At 38.0% G+C, this 21,582-nt stretch overlaps 1 long non-coding RNA gene across 1 annotated transcript in view; it reads left to right on the top strand.

The window, feature by feature from the left end:
* The window catches only part of LOC100519118, a 113,551-nt gene that overhangs the window by 59,306 nt on the left and 32,663 nt on the right, over window positions 1-21,582 (top strand). The window contains exon 2 of the long non-coding RNA XR_002340462.1: window positions 15,708-15,836. This is a non-coding gene — a long non-coding RNA (uncharacterized LOC100519118). The remainder of the gene's footprint in view (window positions 1-15,707; window positions 15,837-21,582) is intronic.

Genomic DNA, 21,582 nt, shown 5'->3' with positions numbered 1-21,582 from the left:
GTTACTTTTACACACTGGTGAGTGGTTTCCAGTCTGTAACTATGGATGTCTTTTGGGTCTCCACATGGAATCCACTAGGTGAATCTATAAATCCATCTCATATTCTTTCAGTCAGGTGCTCACATAATCATACTTTAAGGGCATTTTATTTATTTAAATTTTTTTTTTGTCTTTTTGCTATTTCTTGGGCCACTCCGGCAGCACATGGAGGTTCCCAGGCTAGGGGGTCCAATCGGAGCTGTAGCCACCGGTCTACGCCAGAGCCACAGCAACGCGGGATCCAAGGCACGTCTGCAACCTACACCACAGCTCACGGCAACGCCGGATCCCCAACCTGCTGAGCAAGGGCAGGGACAGAACCCACAACCTCATGGTTCCTAGTCGGATTCGTTGACCACTGCGCCATGACGGGAACTCCTTTAAGGGCATTTTATTCCACGGAGCTCATGATCATAAAGAGCACAGTAGAAATAGCTTCTGTCTGAAGAATATGATTCTAATACTGTGTTCACCACTACCTAACGTGTGACGTTAGCTTAGACACTTCGCTTTGTTGAGGCTTTAAATGGCAGTTAAATGAATAGTCTCTGATATCCTCACCCATGCTAAAATTCTTTAGTCCAACAAGTGTTGAAAGAATTTCAAAAGTACATGGACAGGTTGTCTCCCTACAAAATGAATTAAAAAATGTAAGAGTTGTCAAAATCTTTACATCACCTCGCAAGGAGAAAAGACTGGTACCTTAGCCCCCATATCACAGGAGATGCTGGGCTCCCTTGTTCATTTCTGTACAAAATGGGTACCTGTCTGAAGATGGAGAAAATAAGGTAATCACGGCAAAGATTCAGATTTGCCACATGACTGGGACACACAGATTGTTTCTCAGTATGCCTCCATAATTAGAGCCAAACAAGATCCTTCAGGGAGTGAGTAGGGTTTGGATTGGGGGCTTAGTAGGGTTTGGATTGGGGCATTGCTTCTTCTGGCATTTAGGATTCATGAGCCTGTAGGCATCCTCACCAGTCTGTGAGATTTGTGAGAGGGGAGCCTGTCCAACTTGAAAGAGTGATGGTCTGGGGACTGGAGTCTAAGGGAAAGATGAGCTTTTAAGGGCAGAGGGACATAGCTTCAACAGTAACAGGAGGAAAGATAGAGAAACTGGTATTGATACAGGCAGGTTTCACATATATACGTGAAAAAGTGAGGGCATTCCCATCTATTGATGTCTGTTATCTTAGGAAGTATGAGTCAAGAGCATCAATGGAGAATGAAAAGGGAAGGGGGTATAGAAGGTTTTTTTGAGGGAGGAGGAGGTATGAAATAATTTTTTTTGAGGGAAAGTGAACTTATCAGAGAAACATTGTAGATGTTCCAGGATGTGTTATATGCCCATTTGAGATTTGTGTTCATAAATAGAAATGATGAGCTCTAGCATCATTATGATAGAGGAAGAGTGGATATTCAGGTTCAATGAACCAGTCCAGTATTTTGTTAGGATAAGCACACTCAAAGAAGAGAGTATCAGAGCAGTGATAGTCTTGATGGTTACAAAAAAGATAGAAGATGGGTGTGTTAGCAATAGATAGAAGATCAATATCAAAAATTGTGGCAGTGGAGGAGGTTGTTAATAGAATAAATGATCTCAAATAAATAGAAGGTGGGGGCTAGGAATAGAATGTTTGAAACAGAGTATGGAAGGGAGTGGTCATGGGAGTGGCTGGCCGAGATAGGGTGGAGAAAAAGGTCCCTGCAATTCAGGTGGTTGAGAAATTGAGACACTACAGTGTATAATGGGTCATCCAGGTGGATGTTGTCATCACCAAGAATGATGACAGAAGGAGGGATGAGGAAGACTCTAAGGTCTAGGATCTAACCCTGTCACAGGAGGGCAGTAACTGGGAGATAAGAAGAGGACAGCCATGGGGAGGTGGAGCAGCTAGTATAGCTGGCTGGAATGAGCTGCGAAGGCAAAAGGAAGGGGAAAATGATTCGAGGTTGCAATGGAAAGCATGGAGGATAATTTCCTTATAACCCTTTGGCACGTGAGATGTGAGAAGGGAAAAAAATAAAGCCTCTACTTGAGAAGATTGCAGAGGAAGCAGTGCTGTTAGGAGATAGACTGGTTTCACTTAAGGCAAAGAGAAGAGAATGTTCAGAGAAGACATTGAAGTTACAGTATTTATTGCTGAGGAATTATAGAAAATTCAAGAGGAACAGGTGGAAGGGAGGATTGAGTCAGATTCAGGGATGTACTGAGCAGAGAGGGGAAGCTGATGACCATGGAAGAGTGTTGGACTTTCAAAAGGGAAGAGATAGTATCTTGGGTATGAAGTTGGCACTCTGAGAGGGCCAAAGGGTCTTGATACTTACCTCAGTGATTAAACATCCTATGAGACTTGTTTTTCTAAATTTTAGAATTGTGGAGATTTTAGGTAAGAGTAGGAATATAGCAAGCTTCTATGGCATGAACTTATTTTCAATTTATAATTATGAACTTGTGGTTCATGTAGAGCTTGTTTAATAAATATACTGGTAGAAATTTTCAGAGCTCAGAAAATGATAAGGCATTAGCAGGACACCATCTAATAATATACAATAACTGGACGATAAATAAAAGAAACTGCTATTTTTAAAATCATTATTATTATTTTTATTACTCAATGAATTTATTACATTTATAGTTGTACAATGATCATCACAATCCAATTTTATAGTATTTCTATCCCACACCCCCAGTGCATCCCCCCACCCCCCAACCTGTCTCATTTGGAAACCATAAGTTTTTCAAAGTCTGTGCATCAGTATCTGCTCTGCAAAGAAGTTCATTGTGTCCCTTTTTTTAAGATTCTACATGTCAGTGATAGCATTTGATGTTGGTGTCTCATTGTCTGACTAACTTCACTCAGCATGATAATTTCTAGGTCCATCCATGTTGCTAAAAATGCCAGTATTTCATTCCTTTTAATGGCTGAGTAATATTCCATTGTGTATATGTACCACACCTTCTTGATCCACTCCTCTGTCGATGGACATTGAGGTTGTTTCCATGTCTTGGCTATTTTTGTAAATAGTGCTGCAATGAACATTGGAGTACATGTGTCTTTTCAAGTCATGGTTTTCTCTGGATAGATGCCCAGGAATGGGATTGCTGGATCAAATGGTAGTTCTCTGTTTAGTTTTCTGAGGAATCTCCATACTGTTTTCCACAGTGGTTGCACCAATTTACAATCCCGCCAATGGTGTACGAGGGTTCCTTTTTCTCCACACCTTCTCCAGCACTTCTTGTTTGTAGACTTTGTGATGATGGCCATTCTGGCTGGTGTAAGGTGGTACCTCCTCGTGGTTTTGATTTTCATTTCTCTAATAATGAGTGATGTTGAATATCTATTCATGTGTTTCTCGGCCATCTATATGTCTTCTTTGAAGAGTTCTCTGTTTAGATCTTCTGCTCATTTTTGATGCGGTCTTTTTTTTTTTTTTTTTTTTTTTTTGGTATTGAGTGGTAGGTATTTATAAATTTTGGAGATTATTCCTTTTACAGTCAATTCATTTGCAAATATCTTCTCCCATTCTGTGTGTTGTCTTTTCATTCTGTTTAGGGTTTCCTTTGCTGTGCCAAAACTTTTAAGTTTAATTAGGTCCAATTTGTTTATTTTTGTTTTTACTGTCATTACTCTAAGTGGTGGATCTGAGAAGATTTTGCTGTTGTTTATGTCAGAGAGTGTTTGGCCTATGTTTTCCTCTAAGAGATTTATAGTGTCTGGTCTTATATCTAGGTCTTTAATCCATTTTGAGTTTATTTTTGTGCATGGTGTTAGGGAGTGTTCTAATTTCATTCTTTTCCATGTGGCTGTCCAGTTTTTCCAGCACCGCCTATTGAACAAGCTGTCTTTTCTCCATTGTATATTCCTGCCTCCTTTGTCATAGATTAGTTGGCTGTAGGTGCGTGGGTTTAATTTTTGGCTTTCTTTTTTTTTTTCTTTTCTTTTTTTTTGTCTTTTTGCCTTTTCTGGGGCTGCTCCTGTGGCATATGGAGGTTCCAAGGCTAGGGGTCTAATTGGAGCTGTAGCTGCTGGCCTACACCAGAGCCACAGCTACATGGGATCTGAGCCACATCTGCAATCCACACCACAGCTCATGGCAATGCCGGATCTTTAACCCACTGAGCAAGGTCAGGGATCAAACCCACAACCTCATTGTTCCTAGTTGGATTTGTTAACCACTGAGCCATGATAGGAACTCTTAATTCTGGGCTTTCTATTCTGTTCCACTGATCTATATTTCTGTCTTTGTAACAGTACCATACTGTTTTGATGACTATTGCTTTGTAGTATAGTCTGTAGTCAGGGAGCTGATTCCTCCAGCTCCATTTTTCTTTTTCAGGATGTCTTTGGCTATTCTGAGTCTTTTGTGCTTCCAAACAAACTTTAAAATATTTTGTTCAAGTTCTGTGAAAAATGTTCTTGGTAATTTGATAGGGATTTGCATTGAATCTGTAGATTGCCTTGGGTAGTATAGTCATTTTGATAATATTGACTCTTCCAATCCAAGAGCATGGTATATCTTTCCATTTATTTGTGTCATCTTTGATTTCTTTCATCAGTGTCATAATTTTCAGAGTACAGGTCTTTTGTCACTTTAGGTAGGTTTACTCCTAGGTATTTTATTTTTTGGATGCAGTGGTAAATGGGATTGCTTCCATAATTTCTCTTTCTGATCTTTCATTGTTAGTATGTAGAAATGCAGTTGATTTCTGTGTATTTTGTATCCTGTGACTTTGCCAAATTCATGGGTGAGCTCTAACAGTTTTCTGGTAGAGTCCTTAGGATTCTGTAGGTATAGTACCATGTCATCTGCAAATAGTGATAATTTTACTTTTTCCTTTCCAATTTTGATGCCTTTTATTTCTTTTACCTCTCTGATTGCTATGGCTAGGACTTCCAAAACTATGTTGAATGGTAGTGGTGAGAGCAGAGATCCTTGTCTTGTTCCTGATCTCAGTGGGAATTTTTTCAGCTTTTCACCATTGAGAATGATGTTAGCTGTGGGTTTGTCATATACACATTCTGAATGTGTAATCTGTTGCTTTTGGAGGGAATGTTCTATAAGTATCTATTAAGTCCATCTGGTCTAATGCTTCATTCTGTGCCTATGTTTCTTTATTGATTTTCTGTCTGGATGATCTGTCCATTTCTGTAAATGGGGTGTTAAAGTCCCCCACTATGATGTCAATTTGTTCTTTTAAGGTTGTTAGCAGTTGTCTTATATATTGTGGTGAACCTATGTTGGGTGCATAGAAATTTAAAATTGTTATATCTTCTTTTTGGATTGATCCTTTGATTATTATGTAGTGTCCTTCCTTGTCTCTTAAAATATTCTTCATTTTAAAGTCTATTTTGTCTGAATGACTATTGCTACTCCAGCTTTCTTTTGCTTCCCATTTGCATGGAGTATTTTCTTCCATCCTCTTACTTTCAATTTGTATGTGTTCCTAGAAGTGAAGTGGCTCTCTTGAAGACAGCATATATATGGGTCTTGTTTTTTTATCCATTCATCTGGTCTATATCTTTTGGTTGGGGTGTTTAGTCCATTAACATTTAAGGTAATTATTGACATGTATATACTTTTTTTTTTTTTGTCTTTTGTCTTTTGAGGTCCACACCCATGGCATGTGGAGAGTCCCAGGCTAGGGGTTGAATTGGAGCTGTTGCTGCTGGCCTACGCCAGAGCCACAGTAATGCCAGATCTGAGCTGTGTCTGTGAACTACACCACAGCTCACAGCAACACTGGATTCTTAACCCACTGAGCAAGGACAGGGATCGGAACCTGCAACCTCATGGTTCCTAGTTGGATTTGTTTCCACTGTGCCACAGGGGGAACTCTGATATGTATGTTCTTATTGCCATTTTATTAGTTGCTTTGGATTTTTTTTTTGTTGCTCTTTTTTCTTCCCTTCTCTTGTTCTCTCTTCTTGTAGTTTGATGACTATCTTTAGTGTTGTATTTGAATTGATTTTTCTTATTTGTTTGTGTATCAATTGTAGCTTTTTGGTTTGCAGTTATTCTGAAGTTTTGATATAGGAGTATATATATTTATATACACACATGAGATTGTTTTAAGTTGTTGGTCTCTTAATTGCAAGTTCATCTTCAGTGTCCTGCATTTGTACCCTCCACTTCTCACGATTTCTGATTTTGGTGGCATAATTGTGCATGGATGATTTCATGTCTTTACTCTATATATGCCTTTCCTGGTGAGCCTTGTCATTTTTGGTATTTTTGTTTCCTGTTGTGGCCTTTTCTTTCCTGTCTATAGAGAAGTTCCTTTAGTATTTCTTGTAAAACTGGTTTAGTCTTGCTGAATTCTCTTAGCTTTTGCTTATCTGTGAAGCTTTTGATTTCTCCTTCAAATCTGAAGGAGAGCCTTCCTGGCTAAAGTAATCTTGGTTGGAGATTTTTTCCTTTCATCACGTTAAATATATCATGCTACTCCCTTCTGGCCTGCAGAGTTTCTGCTGAAAAAAATCTGCCAATAACCTTATTGCGGTTCCCTTGTATGTTATTCGTTTCTTTTCCCTAGCTGCTTTCAAGATTTTCTCTTTGTCTTTAATTTTGGTCAGCTTGATTAATATGTGTCTGGGGGTATTCCTTCTTGGGTTTATTTTATATGGTACTCATTGTGCTTCCTGGATTTGAGTGAGTGGTTCCTTTCCTATGTTAGGGAAGTTTTTGGCTATTATCTCTTCGAATATTTTTTCTGTCCCCTTCTCTCTCTCTTCTTCTTCTGGCACCCCTATAATATGGAAATTGGTGCATTTAACGTTGTCCCAGAGTTCTCTGAGACTCTCTCCATTTGTTTTCAATCTTTTTTCTCGTTTCTGTACTGCATCCATGATTTCCACAAGAAACTACTGTTTTGTTTTTTTCCTCAGCCAAAAGTTCTTCACCTGGTCTAGATTTTCTGGAAGGAGAATCCAAAACTTTCATTAAATTCTCAAAGTGGTCTTTGAACCTCTGAAAATTTACCAACCACTGGCCTACATGATCGATCATGCATTGAGTGATTTTTTTTTCTGAATTAATTGAAAGTGGGACTGGATTTACCAAGGTTTTTGTCATCATTTGGATGCAAACGTTTATCTTTAGTTTACATAATTTCATTTTCTATGAAATCTTATAATGAGAAATACTATACAGAGGAACTTTAGTAATTTCCCATAATTACTGAGAGCCTTTGCACCATACTGTCCTTCATAAATCAATGAATAAATAAACAAAGAGACATGGTAAATAGACAAGGGCAAGTTGTCCCTGTGAATATGCTTGATTGCATAATAAAAAAAAGTCACCATGAACTACTTGGGATGTACATTAATAATTGTTTGAATAGTACGCTACACAAAAACAAACACCTCATTAACAGACTTCATTGGAATTGATGATAATTCTGCCCTGTAGTCAGAATTTTTATATCTTTGCATTAAGAAAAATGTGTTTGATATGAATATTAATCATGTAAACAAAGGAAATGAACAGATTATTTGAATGAAGTCCCTTAGTCCAATAAGCCATTTTCAGAAGAATTTGGAAAACCATATTTAGAGTATTTGAACAGTACCAATGAATATGTTAATGGAAAATGATTATTTATTTTCTAAAGAACTCATAAACACTAAGAACTGCAGCCCTACTTCATTCCCCTGCCAGTCAGCAATGTGACTATAGCACCTTATGCTATAAGCCTCATATGTACTTCCACTTAGTGTAGATTATTACGGTTAATTAATTTTAAGTTTTTCTTTTCTCCCAAAACCATAAATATAAAAATATGTAAGATACTATTTTGACACAGATATTCAAGCTTGTGAGTTACTAAAACTAGTAGTTTCCTTAGGCTCGTGATAATTTCAAGTGACTTTAAATGATTAAATGACAGTTGGGTAAATTGAAGTTTAAGTTAAGGTTTATTTTACTATTCTTAGGACAATAGAAGGTAAATCAAATTATATATAATACTATGAGCTAAAATTATAAAATTTGGAATACAAATATAAAATTATCTCTATAATATGAGCATTATAATGTTCTAGATTGTAAGCACAGGTCATATCTGTCTTTTGCCCCCAATATGTAACTGCCTCATCATGAGTGCTTAAGAAATATTTTCTATAATGAGTGAATAAAATATAACAAATTATCCACACATTTTTGAGGGATAGAAAACATTGATGGTTTAGAGAGACATTGCCATTTTTTTGTGGCTCAAACTATATGTAATTAAAATGCCTATTTAAATTAACCTGCTATGTATAATTAAGGGCTTTCTGACTGGTGTGTATTTTCTAAGCCAACCATACATGATCAGCAAATACCATAACCATTGTTTACTTATTTAAATATGGATGCAGAAATACCCATGAGTCTAGTTAAATCATGGTGTACCAACCAGATGTTATATCCAAAGATCTTGTGATATGATTGAACAGCAAAAAGACAAATAATCAAATTTAAAAATGGACAAAGGACATGAATAGATATTTCTCCAAATAAGATATCCAACAGGTACATGAAAAGATGCTCAATATCACTAGTTACTAGGGAAATGCAAATTAAAACCACAATAAGGTGTCACTTCATACATCTTAGAATGGCCATTATCAAAAAGTTAAGAGAGGAGTTCGTGATGTGGTGCAAGGGGATCGACAATGTCTCTGTAGCACCAGGATTCAGGTTCGATTCCTGGCCTGGCACAGTCGGTTAAAGGATTCAGTGTTGCCGCAACAGCAGTGCTGATTGCAGCTGTGGCTCGGATCTGATTCCTAGCCCAGGAACTCCATATGCCGCAAGGTGGCCAAATGAGGAAAAAAAAAAAAAAAAAGACAAGAGATAACAAATGCTGACATGGATGTGGAGAAAAGGGAAATCCAGTGCACTGTTGGTGGAATTGTAAATTGGCACAGCAACTATCGAAAACATTATGGAGATTCTTCAAAAAATTAAAAATGAAACTACCATATGATCTAGCAATTCCACCTCTGAGACTATAAACAAAGGAAGCAAAAACACTAACTCAGAGATATCTGTAATACAATGTTCATAGTAGCATTATTTATAAGAGCCAAGACAAACTTATTGTCCATCAGTGGATGAATGGATAATGAACTCATGGCATATTACTCAGCCATAAAAAATAAGGAAATCCTAGCATTTGCAACAACTTTGATGGATCTTGAAGGCATTATGCTAAGTGGTTTGTCGGACAGAGAAAGCCAAATACTGTATTATCTCACTTATATGTGGAATCTAAAAACAAAGCAAAGCAAACCAAACAAAAATCAAACTAATAGAAAAAGAGTCAGACTTGTGTTTACCAGAGATGAAGAGTAGGGGTAGGGAAAATTGGAAGAAGGAGGTCAAATGTACAAACTTTCAGCTATAAGATAAATAAGTACTAAGGATATAATATACAATATGATGACTATGGCTAATGATATAGAAGAAAGTTATTAAGAGAGTAAATCCTAATTCTCATCAGAAAGAAATGTTTTTCCTTTTTTCTTTCTTTCCTTTTAGTGTATGTATATGAGAAGATGGATGTTAACTAAATCTATTGTAATCATTTCAGAATATATATAAATTAAACCATCATGCTCTACACATTAAGCTTCTACAGTGATATTTGTCAATTACTTCTCAATAAATCTGGGGGAAATTCTTACGATAGAAATAATCTATTACATGTGTATTTCAAGGATGAATAGAGGGGAAATGCATTTAGGTTGTAGTTACTGGGAAGGAAAACCTTGAATACATTGTTTTAGAGAATTTTATTTATTTGTTTGTTTATTTATTTATTTTCACTTTTTAGGGCTACACCCGGAGCACATGGACGTTTCCAGGCTAAGGGTCGAACTGAGCTACAGCTGCCGGCCTATGCTACAGCCACACAACATGGGCTGCGTCTGTGAGGAAAACCTTGAATACATTTTAAAAATTTTCAGTTAATTAGGTCTACAACTTGGAGCCATAGGAAATTGCTTAAAGACCAAGTTTTCTTATAGAATTAATAGATGCTGGCAGAATTTACAATTTGTCATATTACCCAAAGTTGGTAGAGTCCATATTTCCATTACTTTCTTTTCTTGTTTCTATGGATTTCACTAACAGAAACTTATCTGGGAACTGTACAAAGGGGTTTAATAAATATCAAGTGAATAAATGAAAAAATGATGAAAAATGATTTTGAAACCTGCTTTTATAATAAATGTTCTGGTTCCTTCATTTAGCAACTATTTACGGAGCGCATACTCTGTGCTATCCCAGGACTGCAGCTAGAGACACAGTGGAACCTAAGTTCCTACCCTTGTGGCACTCCCACCTAGAGAGTCAGGGCTGATGAGTGCTTAGTAGGCGCCTGGCAGAGTTCTAGTGCCTTACACATATTGACTTGTTTAATCTCCACAAGTGCCTTTATGGTTGGTGCTGTTATTATTCATCCTCATTTTACAGATAAAGAATCTGAGGGTCAGAGAAGTTAAGAAACTTGCCTATGGTCACACAGTTAACAGGAAGTGGCAAGTTCAACCCCAGGCAGCCCAGCTCCAGAGCTGTCTCTGTGATCTGTTTATGACTAGGGGAGAAAGTGATACAGGGATAATGTTTGGTGATGAAACTCCAAATGGACAACTATTTTACTAATGGGTAAAAGTTTTATGGTAATTTACTCTCCATTGTCAATCAAAGATCTTTTCACATATACTGCCTGAATAATTGAATGACTCTTACTAGATACTGGGTGAAAGTTTTGGCACTAGTACTTCAGATTCTTGTGCTAAAATTTCTCTTTATAGACATTATGACAATTCTCCCTGTTATATTTACGTATTTTTTAAAAACAAGGAGTATGGTGATATACTGTTAATATATTTTTCTCTCACAGTTTGATTCTAAATATTTGAAAGAGAGGAGGTCCCACAAAAGAGTAAATAGAAGTATATAATGCCATCTTAAACATTCCCGAGTGTTAACAATGGGAGTTTCCACTTTCATATATTATATTTCCAAGGGAGTTGCATTAAATACATTTATTACAGTGCAAAGAAATATGATTTCTTTGCTCATTTCTCACACTTTGACCTGAATTGGAGATTGCTTAATCATGTATTTTATAAATATATGCAGTTTCCAAGCTGTAGGAAGATGCTAGCATAACAACTAGAGAAATGAAGAAGGGTGGAGCTGGGCTATTTGGTTGATGTCTAGGCAGCTAGTCTGAGCAGATTAGGAGAGAAGAGTATTGAGGTTAGCTTGAAAAAATGGATCAAAGCCTCTAAAGACAGATAGAGGTGTGTAAAGGACAATAAAGGTGCTGAAGGGTGTATATTAATTAGCAAGATTGCGAGCTAATGTCACTAGGATGAGAGGAATAATACTATCCTATGAGAGGTTTCTCTGCTAGAAAATTCCAGGGTGCTCACAGGGGAATAAGCTGTTGCTGAGGCAAAAAGCTTGATGCCCTATTTACATCCCCACTCAACAGAACAGAAGCTTGGGATGGCCTCTTTCTCTGTCCTGAATCATTCCGCCTGAGTTGCAGAGGAAAACAGGGGCAGGAGGGCTCAACCATGACCTGCCTGAGCTCAGACCAAACTGTGTTTTCCTGTTAGTGTCTGAAATAAGAGTTCAAAGTCCTTAAGATTTTACATGATTTAGCCTTCAACAGATTTTCAGATGCCTGACCTTTAAAATATCAGCCCTTCCCTTTGCTTTTCCATGGCTGGACATATTTAAAAGAACAACTGAGACTTTTCAATCTCCTACTTTCATTGTCATTAAATGCAGCAGAAATGACAGCAATAAAAAGTCTCGGCTTCTATTACTGAATCGATGGCCGATCCTTTCATATCTAGGCAAGCACATGTGACAGTAAGCAGTGGTCTGTAGCACCATTATCACCAAAGGCCAGCTAGCAATTCTGCTAAAAAATCTTCTGAGGCAGCTTGTAATTTGGCTATTTTAATTAAACCTCACCAGCCCAGATTGCAGAGGGAAAGTACTGGGAATTTTCCACTGAACTGTCACTCTAAGATAAGGTTTTACCATGGATTTGATATCAGAAATCATAACAGTATTTAATGTCAGATAATTGGTAGAACAAGTGATCTTGAATGACAGCCAGCTAGCTTGGGGAGTTAAATTAAAGTTGTTATGCTTATTTGTCTCTTGAACTGTCAAGTCAATACATGCATCTTTTGCCTTTTCAGCAATGCTACATCTTGGGGCAGTTGGCTGCAACCAGTAGTTATTTCTGTGCATTTTAGCAAGAGACTGGATTTGATTTCAATTCTTTCTTTCTTTCTTTTTAAACAAGATGAGGATAATGTGAATAGTGGCATTGGTAAATTTACCAGTCCAAACTGGGGCCATGAAAAATTAAATGTCTAGAAGAATATTTTCTTGGCTTAATTCTTCTGTTCAGTGAATTTAGGATGTGTAAAGCAGCTAATAATGGCAATGACTACCATTATTGAGTGTTTATGCTAGGTACTAGGCTAAAGCTCTACTATCCCTGCATTTACAACTTAAATCACTCTGTAAGGAACATAATGGCACCCCTTCATAGACGAAATTTGCCAAAATCCCATAGCTGGTAAATGGTGGATTTGTAATTTCAACTTTGGTCTGCTTAACCCTGGATACTGTGCTTTAAATTATGATTGTAACATAATGCTTCCTGTCACACACTAACCCCTCTCTCCAAAAATCAATTTCTTTTTCCAAGAGTCTAATTTGGGGAGAGGCTTTTCTTTATAGTGTCTTTTATTTAAAGGGAAACTATTTATTCTAGAGCTACATACAAAAAAAGAGAGATAAATATAAGACATTCAATTCACCTATTTTTAGCTTAAGGACAGTCATAAAACTTAATATAATTTTGTAAAAGCTAACATTTTTATTTTGCTTCTATATTACAGCTAGATGGGAGAGAGAGAAGTGAGGAGAGGCAAAGAGGAAATGAAAAGCAGAAATGAAAATAAGGACTAGGAAGTTGAGGGGAAAGGAAGATTGATTGGGATGAGAAAAGGAGGCACAGACACAATTCCTAGAAACAGTGGGGAGAGGTCTGGTAAGGCTTTTGTCATGTCTTTGACCATCACCACTAAGAACTTTTTTCCATGTTTCTCTTTAATCAAGGTCTTCCTTTTAAAATGAACTGTTTCATCCCTCCATTGGCTTCATCTTCTTTGCCTTCAAAAATACACAGCCCTCTTCTAACGTGAAGAAAGTTTCCCTTGGTCTTTGAACCCTTTTTAATCATTGGTTGAACTAGTGACTGACCTGGGATATGAGTCTGGGCATCCATTTAACAGGCATTAGCTACTGAGTCCTAGGGCTACAGAGCAGCACGAGAACAAGTTCTTCCCTTTTCATAAGCAAACTTTCTGAAATATTGGAAATTAATCATGAGCAGGCAGATAGATCTAGGACCATATTTTATAATGACAAATCACTTAGGGATAAAAATCTTCCAAACCATCTTAGAGTGTTATGTAGATCAACCACCATAGTGATTGTTTTCCCTCTTTTCATTTCTTCTTTTCATGGACTCATTACTATCTCACTTCCTTTCCACTCATTATGACTTTTTGGTACATAATCTCCCCCCTACTAAGCCGTACACTTAAATGTCACAAATTACTTCCTTATTGAAAATCAAATGTTTCTTTTACTCTCATACTTTCTCTTCTTTCCGTTGTACATATTGTGCATATATATTGGATGATTTTTGCCTCTTCTCCCTACCCTCAAATTACTTCTCTCTTCTAGGCTAGAAAAGCTTTATCTCAAACTGGATGAGCTTGGTTAGAAAAACCTTATCTTGAACCATATGAGTTTGGCTTGTTAAATTTGAGGCAAGTCATTCAAGTTGAGGTTCTGTCTTATGTTTATTCATTATACCGTAGATTTCTTGTACACCTGGATATCCTTCCAATGATGATGGTTTCTTTACTAAAAGGAGATGGGGTCTTTATTGTGTCTGTTATTTTTTTGGTGGTGGTGGGGTTATTTTATATTTGATACCATATATCAGAAAAAAAATCTAGATTTTACAAAGCTCATTTTTGCATATTCAATGATTCAGGCCCTCTGGTTTTCTGTGTATAAAGGGTTGGGGTGGGGGAAGGCCCAACTTTGCAGAAGTAATCTCAGTTGAGTTCTTTGTCCAATCTACCTCCTTTTATCTTAAAGGGAGGGCCACCAAACTCCCTGGCTCTTACCACAAGAATCTTTCTTCTAAACCTTTAACAACAATGTCTTTACTATAAAGGCACAGACTATCTGCTCAAATATTAGGTTACATTTTTGCATCTTCCTTAACTCCATTTTGTGTACAATCATTATGGAATTACTTATTTTGGGAATTCAGTATCCTATGAAGTTGGTTATCAGGTTTATTCTAGAGATGTTTCCTCTTTGTCCTTCTCTGTTTAGAATCACAAATGTTTGCATTAAAAAATTGTTCTATGTATTTTTTTTTTTTTTACTGACATAGTAAAGAGATTTGGGTTGTGTCCAAATAAAGAAGAAATATGTGGTTAAAAATAGGGAAAACACTTAATACAGTCATTTATCTATATGGCACTAAACAACTGGTTTGTCAGATTTCTATTCTTAATTGATTCAAATATCAATGTAAAATATGGTCTTACATATCTACCAGCTCATGATTAATTTCTGATTCATAACCCTGCCTCATCTGACAATTTGCCCTTAGAAATTTCCCAATAGAAATGAAAGCTTAAAAAATGACTATTAGCTAATTCAAAGTACTTGGAGCCCAGATGAAGGATGTAGAGCCAATTTATATAATGAGGATTTAATTTATTCAACTTTAAAAGACTATACACCATTTGGGTTCAGGAATTCTTAAGAACATGGTAGTAAATATCCACATTTGCTTTTGTTATGTATAATTATTACTTCAGTAGAGCAGGAGAGGTCTGAGTTTTAATAGTAATGAATAAAGAATGAGAAAATAGACAACTTAGTGAATAGCAATTTCCGATCATTTTAACTGTCAGCCTAACTCTCTGTTGCCCTTGTAAGAAGCATGGCAGGTCCTACCAGTCTGGTTGCAGACAAAAAAATAAATGGCTCAGTGCTTAGCAAAACCAACTAGTGTCCATGAGGACTCGGGTTCAATCCCTGGCTTTGCTCAGTGGATTAAGGATCCGGCATTGCCGTGGACTGTGGTGTAGGTTGCAGACATGGCTTTGATCTGGTGTGCTGTGGCTCTGGTGTAGCCTGGTGGCTACAGCTCTGATTGGACTCCTAGCCTGGGAACCTCCATATTGCTGTGAGTGCAGCCCTAAAAAGACAAAAAAAGAAAAAAAAATGACTCCCTTAAACCAAGTAATAGAGGAGAGCTTAGTGAAAGGCCTGCTACAAAGATGCAGGTAAGGTAGTCAATGTCACAGTCAATCAGCAGGGAATGATGACATACACAGCACTAGCAATTGCAGGGAGGTCTCATCTTCCTAGGTCTGAAGCAGAAAGACAAGGGAGCAGTTACCAGAACCCAGAGAGAGAAAGCAGGTGGAGGATCTTGTCTGGCAGGTGTTGTGGTCTTTGGTAGATAGAAAGAGTCACCAAGGTCAAAGGAACAGATACCTAGTCTCACTCACCTCTCTCTCACTTTGTACTAGTGTCTCCCATTGGATGGACCCAGCTGGAAACCAGAAGACAACACAACTGATTGATGCACTTCATACACATCAGCCCCCAGAACACAAAGCAGAGAAGAGAGGCACTGAGAGTGAATTTGCTCTGGAAGAGTAAGTGAATACACCCAGTTCACAGGCTAAGTCTAATGTTTATGGCCTACATCAATTCATTTGGAGTCAGTTAATTTTTATTGGCCCAGATAATGTCACTCCTTTTGAATGCCACCCATTATTTCCGTCTTGACAAATGTTTCTTTTACTCTCACACTTCCTCTTTTTTTTTTTTTTCCTATGGTACATGCTGGATGATCTCCCCTACATTTTATCCACCCCAGGTCATTTATTTCTAGAAGTATAGCTCAAATTTCCATTCCAGTCCAGAAAAGCTTTATCTTAAACTGGATGAGCATGGCTTCTTAAATTTGGGAGAAGCCACTGCATGGGAATGGAGGTTCTATCTGATTCTTCTCTCTCCATTCCCATGGAGTGGCTTCTCCCAAATTTAAGAAGAAATGCCTTAGGTGGACAGTCGGACCGTGACTTCTGAAGTCTATGAATATGATGAGTTAGAAGCATGATGATATTGGTAGCATACCAAAGTACACAATATTTGTCTTTTAGGTCACTATCTGCTGTACCAACCTCTCCTAAAACCCATCAGGCGGATGGGGAAAAGAAGAAAAGTCATACATCTTTCTGAATTTACACAGGAATTGCCCTAACAGGAAGTGTCATGCTGTTGGAAGATTTTTGAGTCTTAGAAACACACTTTATTATAGTATCCAGGCTTATTAGCTTTGTCTTCATGTGAACAGAGTTCAGTGAATAATGGCTCTTGTCAAGGTTACCAGTGCCTTTTGCCAAGAGGAGATTACCTTTAAGGAGGAGTAGTTTGGTCCCCATTTTCTCTTCTATTTCATCTTTCATTATTCCCTCCCAATACCTGTAGTGCAGACAGACAGACTCCACTCCACCATACTAAGCTTCCTTCTTAACTCTTAAGTTTTGCACATGTGGTTCCTGCTTCCAGGAACACTCTTTCTGCTTTTTGTATTTTTTTCTCCTCCTGCCATTCACCATATATATTTGCTTAGTAGTGATATTATGCTGTGAACATCCTGAGAGGAAGGGCTATTTATTTATCATGAAATCTCCAGGACCTTAGCCAGGGTTGGCATATAATAGCTTCTCATTTTCTGTTGAATTAATAAATGAATGAAGGAAATAGCCATGGGAAAAGTTTTACTCACCCATGTTTAGCCTCAAGTTAGTTCTGCTTAGGATGATCTCATTTGTTAACTCTGAGAGAAAATTGCATTGCAAAGTGCTTGAATAGTTTGCAAATACAGTTTAGGTCCTGAATAAGCAGGAGAACAATAGCCAGCATGTTGCCTTGTGAGGGCATTAGGTGTGTGACACAGCTGGGAGGAAACTGATTCTACAGGGCTGCCCAGATTAGACGTCCATCAGTATCCCTTCAGATAACTTGTTACAATTACCTAAACCAGGCCTTCTGCCTCCCAGAAATTGTGAGTCAGCACCTCTGGGGCTGGGTTCCAAGAATCTTCCCCTACCAAGCCCCAGGTGGCAGTCCTGGGGCACCCTCAACCAGGAGCTTTGCTTGGTCCCTGAAAAGTCTTGAATGTCCCTGAGCACTTGTGATCTTTCCATGAGCATGAGTCATCAACAGTCTGAAGTTTGTAAATGATATTTGTAAATATTCAATTTTATGTTTTAATTTTTTATGAATTGTAGGCTTTCCCCTGGGGAGATGTTTAATTTTCTTTTACAGTTTTGTATTGCAGGGTCTTATTCACTTGATTAATTTTTAATCGAAGAATCATGCTGAGCTATTTCCACACTATGAGTGGAGGCAGCACGGTACTGCTTTCCCAGGAGAATTCTGATTAATGCGCTTGCTCTGTGGTCCCTGTGGGCTACCAATTTCCTCACCCTCCAATTATATTTATTCTGTTGAGAGGGAAGCAGAAAGTTGGGGAAAGGTAAGCACAGCTGAGCAATGTTGAGAGATGCTGGGTAGCAGAATGTTGAAACCTACTTTTGCACATCTGTAGGTATGAATCTACTTGTGTGTTTCCATGGAATCATCTAATATAGTTCTGCTTCTTTGATTTCACAACCACTTGCTTTTGTTGAAAAATTGTTGTTCTAAAATAAGCATTTAACTTCATCAGAGACCTCTGCTAAAACTTCCTAATAAGCATCTCAGTCTTGAAAATGTTGGTTAAAATCATTTTGGTTAGATGGTTCTGCTGATTCTTCTCTTTAGGCATGCTATGGTAGCTAAGTGAGTCATTTTCTTCTTATAGCTCATTGTCACTAAACAAATGATTTTCACAGTGGTCAACAGAACTTTTCCGATGGTCAGCTGATGGCATCTCTGTTTCTCCATGTGGCTCAGATTTTGAATTTTGTAAAAGCTGCAAGAAAACATTAGATACAAAAGAAGTGTGACATATAAGTTTATAGAAGGATAGTGAATTAGTTATCTATTTCTATCTGGAAAATTACCACAGAGTTAGTGGCTTACCTCTCATTTATTAGCTCACAGACCTATAGTAGGGGCTGAGCTGAGTTCTCTGGGTTTCACAAGGCAAAAATCAAGCCTTGTGGGAGGGGGCAGTTCTTATATGGAGGCTCTGAGCAGAGTCACACTCATTCAGGTTATTAGTAGAATTCAGTTTCTTGCAGTGGTGGGAGAGAGGTTGCCATTTCTTTACTGGCTGTTGCTTGGGGTCTTCTTAGCTCTTACAGGTAGCTCTCTGGTTCTTGCATGGTGCCCTCTCTATTTTGAAGGCCTGCAATTGTGCATAAAATTTTTTATGGTGCAGCCCTGAAAAGACAAAAAAAAAATTCTGTTGTAGCAGTGCATAGATTAGTGTTCAACTGAATAACTAGGGGATAGGAATCATGGGAATCCATCCTACCATTCTGGCTAAAATAGACAGGGATATCATTAAATTTTAAGACAATTATAATTTATAAGTATATGAGATCTATATTATATATGCAATGTATATCATTCAATTTTAATTGGCTAATAATATGGCTCTATCCTCAGGAAAAATGCTAGTTGTGATGGTGTATAATATCTTTTGTAGATTATACATAAGCCAGAAATTAGGGTACAAAGATGTAAGATCTTTTACCAAGTTTAAAGGTATACTTCTTGAATTTTGAATGAAACAGCTCTTCTCTACAGGCAGGACTTTCAGGTCATCTAAATGCTCACTCCAATGATGAAATTTGCTAGAAATTTCCAAGTAGTTATCTGCCAGGCCTGAGAACTCATTCTTTCCTCTGTCTGTTGCTTGAGAATTAAGAATTCATTTATGGACCAAGATACTAATAGAGAACTCCTGTTCTGATTGGCTTATGCTATGTTTAAAACCACAAACATTTAGTGAAAAGTCCTTTCCAGTTCCACAGCCAGCCATCACATTGTATCAAAGTACTTTAAGTTCTTGTACTTTACATATAAAAGTTTATATATAATAGCGATATTATATATCTTTAATAGAATTGAGTGTCAAGTAAAGGGGATCTGTTAAGGATAATGTACTTCTTTTTTTTTTTTTCCTTTTTAGGGCCACACCCGTGGCATATGGAGCTTCCCAGACTAGGGGTCAAATTGGAGCTGCAGCTGCCAGCCTAGACCACAGCCACAACAATGCAGTATCCATGTTGCGTCTGTGAACTCCACCACAGCTCACTGCAATGCCAGATCCTTTAAACCACTGAGCGAGGCCAGTGACTGAACCCGCATCCTCATGGATACTACTCAAGTTCGTTATGGCTGAGCCACAATGGGAACTCCAAGGATAATGTATTTCTAATTGGTGAGAGAAAATTGTTTTGATGATGAGTAGGATCATAAGAATTGGATTAAAGATCAGCATGTATGGTTGAACTATGGATGTGCATATTGGCCTTGGGACCAAAAGCAAAAGCTATAGCAAAATATATAAAGAAGAGTGGACACTTAGGAGAGGGGTGAGGCCAGGAAAGTGCCCAGGGGATGATGGCTACGGATGGCTAAGGGCTGGGACGAGATGAGCTGTCCCAGCGGGTCACAGTGAGGTTGGGTTCTATATCTGGGCACATCCTGAAGCTTGAGTTTGAAGCAAGGCAATAAGTCAAACTAGAAAGAATGCAGAAGCCAGGAGGACACAGATAGTGGAGATCCACGGTTCTTTGTTTCTAGTTAAACCTATTGTCCTACTTTCTTAAAAACACACACATACAAAACCACACTTATTTAATTCTGGGCCTCGTAGGAATTGGGACTCTTTCTGAATGTTTATATTAGCAGCCACCCAACACAGGCTCCGGATTGGATGCAAACCTTGAATTCAGAGACAAGCTCTGAAACCACCTACAGAACTATGATGGGGCAGCAGCCAGCAGTAGATGCTAAGATCCTTGATTCTGAAGCTACCTTCTTCTTTCACGAAGAATCTCCTTATACACTCTGGTCACTCAGAAGTGTCTTAAGAAACGAACTCTGCAAGGTTTAGGAGTGAGGTCACAGAGGATGGACTTGAGCATTGTAAGATAGAAGGGAGGGTGATTCCTAATACCTAGTAGTTCCTAAACTGGAACTACCTTTCATTTTTTCCTTTACAGACTCTTGTCCTCCTTACACATATCCAACCCCTTTGTGGTCTAGTTCTTAAAACTGCCCATCTGAGAAAAATTGTTAAAAGTCTTTTAAAGCTCAAGGTTCACACAGGCCTATTTAGTTTATAATCCTGAGTGTTTAAATAATTAAGAAGGGGCCTCAAGAAATTGTCAAATGAAATAGGTACCTAATAATTGATGAAATACAAATGACTTTGAACTAGAAAGACATAAGAACACCAGATTTAGCCTTTAAGGCAAGAGAGTCAAAAGAAAGCATTAAAAAAATACAGTTTGGTTTTGTCTAGGAATATTTGTCAAGAAGTCATTTAGAGTTTTAAGATGGCACTTTCTTCTCTCCCCTTTATTAAATCCATAGCTTGGAAAACTATGCTGGTCGAGAAGTTCATTGATAATGAGTATCTACAGTGCATCCAGAGAAGCCTAACAATTATCCACATAGACGGTTCCATCAGAGTGGCCTATCCTGGCCTGTCTCTCTACATACTGCACTCACACTGGGGATTCAGTGTGTCAGTTTTTCTCTGAGTGGTATCATCACTGGTGGCTAAAATTTAGTTTCACAAAGTAATAGCTGGGGGAGTTTTAGTTCACTAAGCATGTTGTTGCAGCCATAACTGAAGGTTGGTCTGGGTTCTGAGTTTAGTTTCTTTTTAGAAAGGAGTCATTGCTGCTGCTGATGGACAATTCCAATGCTTGGGACTCCTTCTTTAGGTAGGGGACCCATGCCTAGGGACAGATCGAGGAAGAGTCTCCAGAAATGAGGTTGTGTTGGGGAAATCTATTTCAAACAAATGTATTTGGAAACATTCAGCTATTCTTCTAGGGAGGAATCGTTTGCAATGAACATGAGGTAACGGACCCTAAGTGGCAACTATAATTCATAAACCATGTAACATTGGTTGTAATCCTTTCTGTGTAGATGAGCACGTGCGGGTTTATAATCCTAAACCACATGTATATTCAGGACGCAGAGTGTTCTTAGCTGCCCTGTTTCATTGATGGTTATAACTCGATGAGGTAAGCAGGAAAGTTATTAATGATACTATCTTTAAAAGAGGTATAGGACTTCCCGTCGTGGCTCAGCGGAAATGAATCTGACTATGAATCCATGAGGAGACAGGTTCGATCCCTGGCCTCAATCAGTGGGCTAAGGATCCGGTGTTGCCATGAGCTGTGGTCTAAGTCGCAGATG

The sequence above is a fragment of the Sus scrofa genome, chromosome 18, assembly GCF_000003025.6.
Source record: "Sus scrofa isolate TJ Tabasco breed Duroc chromosome 18, Sscrofa11.1, whole genome shotgun sequence".
NCBI classification, from domain to species: domain Eukaryota; kingdom Metazoa; phylum Chordata; class Mammalia; order Artiodactyla; family Suidae; genus Sus; species Sus scrofa.
Note: the sequence above shows the minus strand (reverse complement) of the source record. Positions and strands in the feature narration are given on the sequence as shown.